General features: G+C 45.8%; 1 long non-coding RNA gene across 1 annotated transcript in view; it reads right to left on the reverse strand.

The window, feature by feature from the left end:
* Positions 1–9789: 9789 nt before the first annotated feature.
* Positions 9790–12729, reverse strand: part of LOC134973873 (uncharacterized) — a 76149-nt gene continuing 73209 nt past the window's right edge. The window contains exon 3 of the long non-coding RNA XR_010190275.1: positions 9790–9988. This is a non-coding gene — a long non-coding RNA (uncharacterized LOC134973873). The remainder of the gene's footprint in view (positions 9989–12729) is intronic.

Here is a 12729-nt window from a genome sequence, read left to right on the forward strand (position 1 = left end):
CGGAAAATTTTCGGGTTTTGTGTTTTGGTTTTGGGTTCGGTTCCGTGGCCGTGTTTTGGGTTCGAACGCGTTTTGGCAAAACCTCACCGATTTTTTTTTGTCGGATTCGGGTGTGTTTTGGATTCAGGTGTTTTTTTCAAAAAACCCTAAAAAACTGCTTAAATCATAGAATTTGGGGGTCATTTTGATCCCAAAGTATTATTAACCTCAATAACCATAATTTCCACTCATTTTCAGTCTATTCTGAACACCTCACACCTCACAATATTATTTTTAGTCCTAAAATTTGCACCGAGGTCGCTGGATGACTAAGCTCAGCGAGCCAAGTGGCCGACACAAACACCTGGCCCATCTAGGAGTGGCACTGCAGTGTCACGCAGGATGGCCCTTCCAAAAAACACTCCCCAAACAGCACATGACGCAAAGAAAAAAAGAGGCGCAATGAGGTAGCTGTGTGACTAAGCTCAGCGACCCAAGTGGCCGACACAAACACCTGGCCCATCTAGGAGTGGCACTGCAGTGTCACGCAGGATGGCCCTTCCAAAAAACACTCCCCAAACAGCACATGACGCAAAGAAAAAAAGAGGCGCAATGAGGTAGCTGTGTGAGTAAGCTAAGCGACCCTAGTGGCCGACACAAACACCTGGCCCATCTAGGAGTGGCACTGCAGTGTCAGGCCGGATGGCCCTTCCAAAAAATACTCCCCAAACAGCACATGACGCAAAGAAGAAAAAAAAGAGGCGCAATGAGGTAGCTGTGTGACTAAGATAAGTGACCCTAGTGGCCGACACAAACACCTGGCCCATCTAGGAGTGGCACTGCAGTGTCACGCAGGATGGCCCTTCCAAAAAATACTCCCCCAAACAGCACATGACGCAAAGAAGAAAAAAAAGAGGCGCAATGAGGTAGCTGTGTGACTAAGATAAGCGACCCTAGTGGCCGACACAAACACCTGGCCCATCTAGGAGTGTCACTGCAGTGTCACGCAGGATGGCCCTTCCAAAAAACACTCCCCAAACAGCACATGACGCAAAGAAAAATGAAAGAAAAAAGAGGTGCAAGATGGAATTGTCCTTGGGCCCTCCCACCCACCCTTATGTTGTATAAACAGGACATGCACACTTTAACCAACCCATCATTTCAGTGACAGGGTCTGCCACACGACTGTGACTGAAATGACGGGTTGGTTTGGACCCCCACCAAAAAAGAAGCAATTAATCTCTCCTTGCACAAACTGGCTCTACAGAGGCAAGATGTCCACCTCATCATCATCCTCCGATTCATCACCGTGTACATCCCCCTCCTCACAGATTATCAATTCGTCCCAACTGGAATCCACCATCACAGCTCCCTGTGTACTTTGTGGTGGCAATTGCTGCTGGTGAATGTCTCCATGGAGGAATTGATTATAATTCATTTTAATGAACATCATCTTCTCCACATTTTCTGGAAGTAACCTCGCACGCCGATTGCTGACAAGGTGAGCAGCGGCACTAAACACTCTTTCGGAGTACACACTTGTGGGAGGGCAACTTAGGTAGAATAAAGCCAGTTTGTGCAAGGGCCTCCAAATTGCCTCTTTTTCCTGCCAGTATACGTACGGACTGACGTGCCTACTTGGATGCGGTCACTCATATAATCCTCCACCATTCTTTCAATGGTGAGAGAATCATATGCAGTGACAGTAGACGACATGTCCGTAATTGTTGGCAGGTCCTTCAGTCCGGACCAGATGTCAGCATCAGCAGTCGCTCCAGACTGCCCTGCATCACCGCCAGCGGGTGGGCTCGGAATTCTGAGCCTTTTCCTCGCACCCCCAGTTGCGGGAGAATGTGAAGGAGGAGATGTTGACAGGTCGCGTTCCGCTTGACTTGACAATTTTCTCACCAGCAGTTCTTTGAACCCCTGCAGACTTGTGTCTGCCGGAAAGAGAGATACAACGTAGGTTTTAAATCTAGGATCGAGCACGGTGGCCAAAATGTAGTGCTCTGATTTCAACAGATTGACCACCCGTGAATCCTTGTTAAGCGAATTAAGGGCTCCATCCACAAGTCCCACATGCCTAGCGGAATCGCTCAGTGTTAGCTCCTCCTTCAATGTCTCCAGCTTCTTCTGCAAAAGCCTGATGAGGGGAATGACCTGACTCAGGCTGGCAGTGTCTGAACTGACTTCACGTGTGGCAAGTTCAAAAGGTTGCAGAACCTTGCACAACGTTGAAATCATTCTCCAATGCGCTTGAGACAGGTGCATTCCACCTCCTATATCGTGGTCAGTTGTATAGGCTTGAATGGCCTTTTGCTGCTCCTCCAACCTCTGAAGCATATAGAGGGTTGAATTCCACCTCGTTACCACTTCTTGCTTCAGATGATGGCAGGGCAGGTTCAGGCGTTTTTGGTGTTGCTCCAGTCTTCTGTACGTGGTGCCTGTACGCCGAAAGTGTCCCGCAATTCTTCTGGCCACCGACAGCATCTCTTGCACGCCCCTGTCGTTTTTTAAATAATTCTGCACCACCAAATTCAAGGTATGTGCAAAACATGGGACGTGCTGGAATTTGCCCAGATTTAATGCACACACAATATTGCTGGCATTGTCCGATGCCACAAATCCACAGGAGAGTCCAATTGGGGTAAGCCATTCTGCGATGATCTTCCTCAGTTGCCGTAAGAGGTTTTCAGCTGTGTGCGTATTCTGGAAAGCGGTGATACAAAGCGTAGCCTGCCTAGGAAAGAGTTGGCGTTTGCGAGATGCTGCTACTGGTGCCGCCGCTGCTGTTCTTGCGGCGGGAGTCAATACATCTACCCAGTGGGCTGTCACAGTCATATAGTCCTGAGTCTGCCCTGCTCCACTTGTCCACATGTCCGTGGTTAAGTGGACATTGGGTACAACTGCATTTTTTAGGACACTGGTGAGTCTTTTTCTGATGTCTGTGTACATTTTCGGTATCGCCTGCCTAGAGAAATGGAACCTAGATGGTATTTGGTACCGGGGACACAGTACCTCAAACAAGTCTATAGTTGGCTCTGCAGTAATGATGGATACCGGAACCACGTTTCTCACCGCCCAGGATGCCAAGGCCTCAGTTATCCGCTTTGCAGCAGGATGACTGCTGTGATATTTCATCTTCCTCGCAAAGGACTGTTGGACAGTCAATTGCTTGGTGGAAGTAGTAAAAGTGGTCTTACGACTTCCCCTCTGGGATGACCATCGACTCCCAGCAGCAACAACAGCAGCGCCAGCAGCAGTAGGCGTTACACGCAAGGATGCATCGGAGGAATCCCAGGCAGGAGAGGACTCGTCAGAATTGCCAGTGACATGGCCTGCAGGACTATTGGCATTCCTGGGGAAGGAGGAAATTGACACTGAGGGAGTTGGTGGGGTGGTTTGCGTGAGCTTGGTTACAAGAGGAAGGGATTTACTGGTCAGTGGACTGCTTCCGCTGTCGCTCAAAGTTTTTGAACTTGTCACTGACTTATGATGAATGCGCTGCAGGTGACGTATAAGGGAGGATGTTCCGAGGTGGTTAACGTCCTTACCCCTACTTATTACAGCTTGACAAAGGCAACACACGGCTTGACACCTGTTGTCCGCATTTCTGTTGAAATACTTCCACACCGAAGAGCTGTTTTTTTTGGTATTTTCACCAGGCATGTCAATGGCCATATTCCTCCCACGGACAACAGGTGTCTCCCCGGGTGCCTGACTTAAACAAACCACCTCACCATCAGAATCCTCCTTGTCAATTTCCTCCCCAGCGCCAGCAACACCCATATCCTCCTCATCATCCTGGTGTACTTCAACACTGACATCTCCAATCTGACTATCAGGAATTGGACTGCGGGTGCTCCTTCCAGCACTTGCAGGGGGCGTGCAAATGGTGGAAGGCGCATGCTCTTCACGTCCAGTGTTGGGAAGGTCAGGCATCGCAACCGACACAATTGGACTCTCCTTGTGGATTTGTGATTTCGAAGAACGCACAGTTCTTTGCTGTGCTTTTGCCAGCTTAAGTCTTTTCATTTTTCTAGCGAGAGGCTGAGTTCTTCTATCCTCATGTGAAGCTGAACCACTAGCCATGAACATAGGCCAGGGCCTCAGCCGTTCCTTGCCACTCCGTGTGGTAAATGGCATATTGGCAAGTTTACGCTTCTCCTCCGACGATTTTATTTTAGATTTTTGAGTCCTTTTTTTACTGATATTTTGTGTTTTGGATTTTACATGCTCTGTACTATGACATTGCATCGGCCTTGGCAGACGACGTTGATGGAATTTCATCGTCTCGGCCATGACTAGTGGCAGCAGCTTCAGCACGAGGTGGAAGTGGATCTTGATCTTTCCCTATTTTTGGAACCTCAACATTTTTGTTCTCCATATTTTAATAGGCACAACTAAAAGGCACCTCAGGTAAACAATGGAGATGGATGGATACTAGTATACTTATGGATGACGAGTGACTGACGACACAGAGGTAGCTACAGCCGTGGACTACCGTACTGCGTCTGCTAGTATAGAGATGATAATGATATAAAAAATATATATATATATCACTACTGCAGGTATATATAATATAATGACGGACCTGCTGGACACTGTCAGCAGACTCCTAAACTACTAGTATGAAGAAGATAGAAAAAAAAAACCCACCACAGGTAGGTATACAATTATGGACGAGCACTGACGACACAGAGGTAGCTACAGCCGTGGACTACCGTACTGCATCTGCTAATATAGAGATGATAAAGATGATAGAGATGAACAAAAAAAATATAACACTACTGCAGGTAAATATTTATATAATATAATGAATGACGGACCTGCTGGACACTGTCAGCAGAATGCGTTTATAGAATAAAAAAAAAAAAAACACCACAGGAGTGTTTAACTTTTTCAGGCAGACAATATACTGGTGGTCACTGGTCAGTCACACTGGCAGCAAAAGTGTGCACTGTACTCCTGCTATAACTGCACCCCAGTCTCCCCCACAATTCAGCTGTGTGAGCAGTGAGCACTCAGCACAGTCAGATATACATAGATGATATTATCATGCAGCACACTGAGGCTGAGCACAGATATGGTATGTGACTGTGTATCGTTTTTTTTCAGGCAGAGAACGGATTATATTAAATAATAAATAAAACTGGTGGTGGTCACTAGTAACTATCAGCAAAACTCTGCACTCTGAGTACTCCTAATGCTCCCCAAAATTACTAAGTTAGTAGTAAATCAACTCAAATGTCTCTATCTATTCTAACGGAGAGGACGCCAGCCACGTCCTCTCCCTATCAATCTCAATGCACGTGTGAAAATGGCGGCGACGCGCGGCTCCTTATATAGAATCCGAGTCTCGCGATAGAATCCGAGCCTCGCGAGAATCCAACAGCGGGATGATGACGTTCGGGCGCGCTCGGGTTAACCGAGCAAGGCGGGAAGATCCGAGTCTGCCTCGGACCCGTGTAAAAAGGCTGAAGTTCGGGGGGGTTCGGATTCCGAGGAACCGAACCCGCTCATCTCTAATATATATATATATATATATATATATATATATATATATATATATATATATATATATATATACACACACACACACACACCATATTTGTTTTCCCTTTTTTATATAAGGGGGGCACCAAACTCCAACTTGCCTCCAGGCGACCAGGTTGAACTTTTGCCCCGACCTCATGTGGAGCTTAGTAGTGTGAGACTTCACAAGCTGAGGGATACAGTACTCTCTTGGAGTAGTACACAATGGCGCCGAGGGGGGGGCATGTACAAATTTCCCGGGCCCAGGCTGCATGCCCCCCGTTTTAAAATTGCACCATGTGGAGCGCATGGGGCTGCGTCATGTCCCTGCAATTATATTATGTCAATATTTTAATAGTAAACAGCATTGTCATGCCCCCTTTATATGCCATCCACCCCCCCCCCCCCCGCCCCCTTCACCGTACCCCGCTTGGCTCTCTTCGGCGTTTGTAGTATGTTATGAGATTTTTTTATGTTCTCTAGAGTGGAACTGGGTGGATGAAAGCCTAGGATGGCTAGATCTATTGATAGAAGGTTCTAAGACCATGTTGAAGTCCCCACCCAATGTAACTTATCTCTTAGGAAGCTAAGATAGCTTAGAGAAGACCTAAACAAGTTCCTTCCTACGGCACTATTGTAATCTTATGGGGAGAATTGGGGGCATTAACATTTAGGGAAATTAAGTTAAGGGTCATGAATGGTGAAATGTGTGCAGTTTGTTGAAAGGTTGATAAAAGCCAGGGTGTGTTACATTTTTTATGATCCAGTGCCCTGATTTCCTTTGAGAAGCCTTTGTTGGATTCTAAAAAAATGCCCATTTGTGGTACTTCTCCACATGGATACTTGTGGCTGATTTGAAATGGAGAGATGTGTGACTAATTAGCAAACTGTAATACTGATAGTGTTGTAACATGTTATATACAGCATGTTCTTCTATATGTCTACCTTTGACAAAAGAACACATGGATTACTGTATATTCTGTTTAAAATAAAAATCTGATTGCAGTAATTACATATTATAAATATTGACTTGGTTGATTTATACTGAGACTTGCAAATGACAGAACAAAATAATGTTTGAAAAAACATAAGTTAATAAGGAATTTAAAGTTGGAATGTAAATCCCCTGGATTTTACATGTGAGTGAACAGCAACAATCTGTTTTCAAATCTGCGATACGTTCAGCGAGAGATAGTGTTTGCTGCAGCAGACTGGAGACGCGTAGAGAAAACAGACGTCTGCCCATTAATATTACACCACAAATACAAGGGGCCAGGCACTTCCTCAATATATGTATAAATAATCACAAATGCTGCTCCCCTTCCAAACAGGGTTGCTAAATCCAAGAAAAAAAGATGGGAGTGCAAATGATTATGGCCCTCATTCCGAGTTGTTCGCTCGCAAGCTGCTTTTAGCAGCTTTGCACACGCTAAGCCGCCGCCTACTGGGAGTGAATCTTAGCTTATCAAAATTGCGAACGAAAGATTAGCAAAATTGCGAATAGACACTTCTTAGCAGTTTCTGAGTAGCTCCACAATTACTCGGCATCTGCGATCAGTTCAGTCAGTTTCGTTCCTGGGTTGACGTCACAAACACACCCAGCGTTCGGCCAGACACTCCTCCGTTTCTCCAGCCACTCCCGCGTTTTTCCCAGAAACGGTAGCGTTTTTTCGCACACACCCATAAAACGGCCTGTTTCCGCCCAGAAACACCCACTTCCTGTCAATCACATTACGATCACCAGAACGAAGAAAAAACCTCGTAATGCCGCGAGTAAAATACCTAACTGCATAGCAAATTTACTTGGCGCAGTCGCACTGCGGACATTGCGCATGCGCATTAGCGACTAATCGCTCCGTTGCGACAAAAAAATAACGAGCGAACAACTCGGAATGACCCCCAATATTCACAAATTTAATAAAGATATGAACAAATGAATATATACCGGTATATACAATGATAAAATTGCAAATAAAATTAAAAATAGTAAAAAATGAATGAAAAATAAAATGAGATGCACTGTCTTTGAAATAATGAAAACACTTAGGGGAATATTCATCATAAAAAAATTGTGCAATGAAAATTTTTAGTTTTAAATTCTCATTGCATCTTCTCACAATTTTTTCATGATTCATCATGGCCCCATCACAAAATGATCACTACCAAAAAACTGGACTTTTAGCGAAGTCAGTTTATCAGGAAGAGATAATTCTCCCTTCTGGCTGCCCGGCTGGAGAATGGATCATTGGAGCCACCCCCCTTTTACCTGCAAGCAGCTTATTGGCGAGTCTCTTCGGCTGCAACTTATTGTCTGGGGTCACACTGTAGCCATGGCCTCTCTTCCCCCCGCCAGCACCTTATTATCAGGGTTGTGCTGTAGCCGCACCCCCTTCGCTGGCACCTTTTTGTCGGAAGTTTCTCTGCATGCAGCCGTGCCTCCCCTTCCTTCCCCAAGACCTTATTGCCGGGGCTGCCCAGCTGCAGAGATTGCACTGTGGCCCCCCTCCTCCACCCCCCCCCACCCCAAAGTGTAACGGGCCAGCTACAAAATCTGACCCAAGATGCCATGTAAAAAAGCGTTGTGAAGTGTGTGCTGATGCTGGCTGATGAGGTCAAGCAGGCACGCAGGACTGGTGGTGGGCAACAAATCTCAGTCCACTATACTTCCGAATTGTAAAGTTTGATTAATTTACAAGGAAAAGCAATACCGTATCACACGGTGGTTTGGGCCGCAGCGGCTGCTAAACATAAGCAAATATGATATGTATGCATGTTGCGTATACACACTGACATGCTATGCGCACAATGCAGCGACACGTGTGGCTGAATACACCTTATCCCCAAACAAGAATGGAATGCAACACCAGTAGTTAAATGTAATGTTGTGGTCCAACGCATCAACAGTATTTACTCAAAAGATACAGATAAAAGATACAACAATATTACAGAGAAGAGCTACAACCAATAGTACATACGTTTGTTCGCGAGCGCTCCCTGATCCAGGCCTCAGTCAGTCTTAGCAAGATGACCTTCAGAGAATAGACTGAGCCTGGTCAGGAGGATTCTCTTTATACAATGTGTCCAAATACAGTACAATGGGAAATGTAAGCTCTTCTTTCATAGGTCAAAGGGCAGGTCATTTACAGTACATGTGGGGTCATAGGTTGGTTTAAATGAATGGGCGATGCTTGGTACAGGTGTACTTGCAGGTGTTCGCCACTGCGTTCCCGCCGAATATCAAGAGTACAGTATTTACAGTAGTTTATGAATTTTACAATTCTGCGCATATCTATGCGCAGAAACATGCGATAAACTGCAAATAGCGACCGGAAAGTGGCTCTCAAAATATTGCACATCAGGATACGAAACATTACGTTCTAACCTTGCTCCATCCCCTCACATCCTGTAACCCTGAATAACTCTGTTGTTCTATCTTTTGAGTATATGTAACTTGCTGGAAAAGTGTGTGGAGACTATGTGTAAATTATGCACTATATAAATAGAATATTGAATATGACTGTGGCTTTTCTGTGTGAATGCGTATGCTACCATATTTACTCATACAATGCTCCAATACGCAAGGCTCGTGAACCAGTGTACGTAGCATGCGTGTATGCAAAAAACACGCACGCACAGAGGCAGGGCCGGTTCAAGGGCGCTCTGCGCCCCGGGCAGGAAAAGGGGCGTGGTCAGTTACGCCCCCTGTACATTGCTAGCGCCGCTTGAATGCTGAGCGGTGCGCGATGACGTCATCGCGCACCGCACAGCAAAAGGTCCTCTCCACGAAGGGAAACTAGACGCTATGCGTCTAGTTCCCTTCGTGGAGAGGACCTTTGCTGTGCGGTGCGCGATGACGTCATCGCGCACCGCTCAGCAAAGTTACTCTCCACGAAGGGAAACTAGACGCATAGCGTCTAGTTCCCTTCACAGGAGGCGGACGGGGACGGCAGCGGAGGCGGACGGGGGACACAGCGGGCAGCAGTGGCGGATCTTGCCACGGTGCGGCGCCCTCCGGATGGCGCCAGCGCCCTCCGGAAGGCGGCGCCCCGGGCAAAAGTCCTGCTTGCCCGTGGCAAGATCCGCTACTGCACAGAGGCCACTCTGTTTGGTGTTTGCATGTGGTGTGTATGTAATATTTTCGACTTCGACAGTCCATCCTTTGACAGTAAACAATAACTGTCATAAATTACTAACAAAATATTTAAAAACACATAACAGGTGATCTAGACACACGTATGTACTTATTTTGCAAATCAGATACTGACTATGGTTGGGGAAGACAGGGAGGAGGACGAGACATCCTCTATATGCACTTGGCGGTCAAGGGACCACTGGTTGGGTGTGGGACGACATTCAACCTATAGAGTATGCTGGGACAGTGCTATAGCCTAAGATGTCTGATTTGAACGAACGTTGCATACATACATGTACCTATGCCTTTGCACACTGATGTCCGGATTCAGTAGAAGTTTTGCTGGGTAGAAGGAGAGAAAAAGACAAAAAGATGGTGAAAGAAACAGGCCATGAAATTCATTTACATTCATATCACAGCACTGTCTCTATCATCGGATCGTATACCAGATCTGGCGCATTTATAACGCACCTGCTCCTTAGACTCATCAAATTTGTATTATGCCTTTTTCGCCGTGTCAAAATCCGAACACATTAAATATCAGGCCGATAATTATGACAACACCCAGAATACAGAGGAGAAACTTCCCCACATTTGCAATCATACCTTGTGACCACTCTCCTAACCCAGAGAACCACTTGAGTGGGTTCAACCATGAGGCCCATCCAGTCAACTCATTACCCACAGCCGCTAAAGTGAGAATTTGTTTCCTTCGAAACTCCCATTTCAACTGCAAGATCTCGTCCATCTTTTGATCAATGATCTCTGTTGGGTCCTCAGTACTATTCGTAATATACGTGCAGCACTTTACACCATATTGAGTCGCCAAGGTAAGACAATACCCACCCGTCACGGTAGTGACGTAATTCAAGACCATTCTGTGTAGGACCAGTTCCTTCTTGTAGGCCTGTAGTTCCCTACCCGTGTACCTGAAGGTGTCGTCATACATCTCAGTGATATTATCTATCAAGTTCGCTAGTGCATGGATATACCTATAATTTATAATTCCTCTGGCAGTATGGGTGATATCTAATGCAAGCAAAATCTGAATCCCGGTGGATTCATGATTCAAATTAAAGGCTGCGAGCTCTCTCCTGTCTATCAGGTGTCTCTTAAAAATGTGTTCGTACTGGCAGAGCTCGGAGTAAGCCACTTGTACGCCTACCTTCCACATATGAAGTAAGCGTTATCTGGGAGAACATAGGAGACAAAATGCATCAGTATCATGTCACAGATAATCCTTACAAAAAAAAACTTGTCCCCAGTTTTTCCATCTGTTTGATACAAGTATCTGGCTGGATGATGGGCGCAAACTATCCCTGTGACACTTTTCCAGCCCACATGATTTTGATCCCACGTGTATACTTGTATCGGATATACCTCCCTGTCAGGTCTCTGGTTCTGTCTGTCCCCGGAGGGGGCACTAGTGGGTCAGTGTTGGTGTGATGTACAAAACGAGGAGGCTGAATAAAAGTCCTGCACATATGCGCTGATGTTTATTTCACACAGAGATCTCAGAGCAATGGTATAGCAGTGGATGGTGATGTAAAACCAGCAGTAACAGAAATGAAATGAAATACAGTAACTGAATCCAAGGTAATGATCATGCAAAAGTCACTGACAAAACAAATGAGGATTGAAGGTAACTTGATAACTGAATGCAATGATTTGAAGAAATATAAAGTCACTGGTAACACAGATGAAAAATAAAGATGACTTGATAATCTGGATGCAAACGGTTTTGTGGATAATAACTAGTGATGTGCACCGGAAATTTTTTGGGTTTTGTGTTTTGGATTCGGTTCCGCTGCCGTGTTTTGGATTCGGACGCGTTTTGGCAAAACCTCCCTGAAAATTTTTTGTCGGATTCGGTTGTGTTTTGGATTCGGGTGTATTTTTTTACAAAAAACCCTCAAAAACAGCTTAAATCATAGAATTTGGGGGTCATTTTGATCCCATAGTATTATTAACCTCAATAACCATAATTTCCACTCATTTCCAGTCTATTCTGAACACCTCACACTTGACAATATTATTTTTAGTCCTAAATTTGCACCGAGGTCGCTGGATGACTAAGCTAAGCGACCCAAGTGGCCGACACAAACACCTGGCCCATCTAGGAGTGGCACTGCAGTGTCAGACAGGATGGCAGATTTAAAAAATAGTCCCCAAACAGCACATGATGAAAAGAAAAAAAGAGGTGCACCAAGATCGCTGGATGGCTAAGCTAAGCGACCCAAGTGGCCGACACAAACACCTTGCCCATCTAGGAGTGGCACTGCAGTGTCAGACAGGATGGCACTTCAAAAAATAGTCCCCAAACAGCACATGATGCAAAGAAAAAAAGAGGTGCACCAAGGTCGCTGGATGGCTAAGCTAAGCGACCCAAGTGGCCGACACAAACACCTGGCCCATATGGGAGTGGCACTGCAGTGTCAGACAGGATGGCAGATTAAAAAAAATTGTCCCCAAACAGCACATGATGCAAAGAAAAAAAGAGGCGCAATGAGGTAGCTGTGTGACTAAGCTAAGCGACCCAAGTGGCCGACACAAACACCTGGCCCATCTAGGAGTGGCACTGCAGTGTCAGACAGGATGGCAGATTAAAAAAAATTGTCCCCAAACAGCACATGATGCAAAGAAAAAAAGAGGTGCAATGAGGTAGCTGTGTGACTAAGCTAAGCGACCCAAGTGGCCGACACAAACACCTGGCCCATCTAGGAGTGGCACTGCAGTGTCAGACAGGATGGTAGATTAAAAAAATTGTCCCCAAACAGCACATGATGCAAAGAAAAAAAGAGGCGCAATGAGGTAGCTGTGTGACTAAGCTAAGCGACCCAAGTGGCCGACACAAACACCTGGCCCATCTAGGATAGGCACTGCAGTGTCAGACAGGATGACAGATTTAAAAAAATAGTCCCCAAACAGCACATGATGCAAAGAAAAAAAGAGGCGCACCAAGGTCGCTGGATGGCTAAGCTAAGCGACCCAAGTGGCCGACACAAACACCTGGCCCATCTAGGAGTGGCACTGCAGTTTTCTAGCGAGAGGATGAGTGCTTCCATTCTCATGTGAATCTGAAC

The sequence above is a fragment of the Pseudophryne corroboree genome, chromosome 1, assembly GCF_028390025.1.
Source record: "Pseudophryne corroboree isolate aPseCor3 chromosome 1, aPseCor3.hap2, whole genome shotgun sequence".
Taxonomy (NCBI): Eukaryota; Metazoa; Chordata; class Amphibia; order Anura; family Myobatrachidae; genus Pseudophryne; species Pseudophryne corroboree.